This window comes from Lipophrys pholis, assembly GCF_963383615.2.
Source record: "Lipophrys pholis genome assembly, chromosome: 10".
Taxonomy (NCBI): Eukaryota; Metazoa; Chordata; class Actinopteri; order Blenniiformes; family Blenniidae; genus Lipophrys; species Lipophrys pholis.
This window is the reverse complement of record NC_137640.1, coordinates 23988716-23991300: the sequence shown is the minus strand read 5'-3', so window position 1 is coordinate 23991300 and position 2585 is coordinate 23988716.

The following is a 2585-nucleotide window of genomic DNA, read 5'->3' as shown; positions in this document are numbered from 1 at the left end:
TATTAGGGATGTTCAAGCTGTTGTGTGTTCAGTCCTCACATTGCACTTGTCTTCAGGTATGACAAAAGAAGGAGTAACAGACTCACTCAAGTCATTTCAACTCCATTATTGATTTCATGATAGCATTCATTTACTTGCGTGTTACTGTGCAAAAGCAGTGTCGGTAAAGTAACGTTGCACTGAATAATATATCAATCCCACCATTGGTCCTGTGTCCTTACCAAGAGAAGAAGACATTATGTGACGACCAAGTGACAGCATCTCATGGAGGAGGAACATGTAGTCCAGGAATCCTACATAAGACCTGCATTTCCTGACGACCAGTGAAAGTTCAAAAAGTGAATTTTTAATAAATATTTTATTTATGGCAGCAGTGTGCAACCCGGGAAACATTTGGGTGTTTAGCAAGTGGATATGAGATATTGCACGAATGACCTGCGAATGATGTGAGGCTGTGAATATTCATGTGCTAAGACTATAATTAGGGGCACATTTAACTCCAACCATAATGACCTTCTAATCGTGAGCTGATTGATGGATTACAATCAGAGAGAAAAAAAGGCCAAAAATACGAGCCATGTTTTCTACTGTATGCGGGCCGTGCTGGATGGTGATGTGTATATAAAAAGAGCTTGTAGCCTATGCTGAGAGGGAAGAGGAGATTCTAAATATGTGCCTGTAATATGGCACTTTTATCCATTAGAGCAGTTCAATTGAGCTGGCAGGTGCAACTGTCCACCATCAACATTTGCATTTCTTGAGCGACAGAACCAATATAAAAAAAAAAGAACCTTCAAGATGTTCACAAATTATCTCCAAAAATTTTACGTTTTAAATTAATTAAGGTATGACTAAAAAGGTAATGTCAAAACCTTCTAAACTAATAAAAATTTCAAAATAAAAAAACTATGGTAAACCAGAGAAATCCTTTCACTTTTTATTTTCTACTCGTGTATCCAGCATGCAGTGAACAGCATAACAGGGCAAAGGCAGGGTACATCCCAAACGCGTCACCAGTCTGTCTCAAACAATAAAACAGAGACAAACAACCGCATTCACCAAATCTATTGACACCAATTAACCTGGACTGTGTGAGGAACCCAGATTATCCAGGGAGATCATGATGGGATTCAAATGAACAATATTCTTGCTATGAGGTGAAAATCCTGGCCACTCCAACCCAAATTACCTTCTCATTGTGAGTAGATTGATGCAATTACAATATAATTGTAAAATCCTTGTTTTTGTTTTTCACATAGGAAACCTAAGTCTGATTGAAATTTATGGATGCAGTGATGATATGAGTTCACAGGCAAATTGGTCTTGACCTCAACTATACCTCACAGGGGACCCTTTTTAATACCTGCAGCACGAGCCAATCCAGTATGGATTTTCAGCCTTTTCTCATGTGTGAAGAGTCTCTTCCAGCTTATCTGAAATTGAAATGACATCCTGTATGCATCTGTTTTCCACAATTTCATAAAATGAAATATTATTCTTGATGCGTTTGCAGATCCCTAAATGGAATCAAATTCAAATAGGTTTTCAGCCTTTTTTGCTCGGTCGAGCATAAGTGAATCTCTCTCTGTCTTTCCTTGAGCATCACAAAGTCTTGCAATCTCGTCGCACCCGTCTCAACATCTTCTTCTCACAGTCCAATAACATGCATATGAGGTTAATTGGTGACACAAAATCTGAGTGTTTGTGGCTGATTGGGTTTGCCCTGTGATGGACTGGAGACCTGTCCATGGTGTCCCTGTCCTTAGCTGGGATAGACTCCAACGCCCCGCGGCGTGAAACAGCACCGAGCAGAATAGAAGGTGAACGGATGGAATTACTCTAACTCTGCCTTTTGACTTTGGTTTGGTTCTATGTTATTCTTGATAACGCATGCCCCAATGATAGAGATATATTTCTAAAAGGAATTGGTCATCTGGTTTTTCTCTCTGACGATACTGAGCATGACAGAAACTGAAAATGAAAGTGTCTAATTCTCTGTCTCTTTCTTCTGGGCAACTTTTTCAGCAATTGTGCAATAACACTAATGGTGTTACAGTTGGTGGAAGCATTTTTAAGTCGCCAAGGGCAGGTCCTCCTTCCTGAGATAAGATTGATTGGAAAACTAAGTGACTTATGTTCACTCACTTGGCAAGTTAAGTAGACTTAACTTTGCCCAAAGGACCTCAAGACATTAATGATTTGTCTATTTCTGCTCGTGTCCTTCAGATTTCCCAAAGATAAACTTATTCAACCTGCTTCCATTCTTTTGAGAAGAACTTAGCAGCGTTTACACCGTGATCAACTCTTTATTTCACATTCATCATTTATAACCATGCACAACACTACCCAGGAAGAATAATGAAGACAGAGTCAGCCCATTGAGTTTTCATGTCATCTGTCAGATAGAGTTATGTTAAATGGTGTCTATAAATAATTCATTTCTGTGCCCATCTACCAGAATAAACAAGTCCGTCAGTTCACTTAAACTAGCCCTTTCATTGCAAACCACTGATTAATCTTAACTATTTCAGTGTGTGGAAATTTCCTTTTGACTTATTTTCGAGATACCAGGTAGAAAAAGAGGT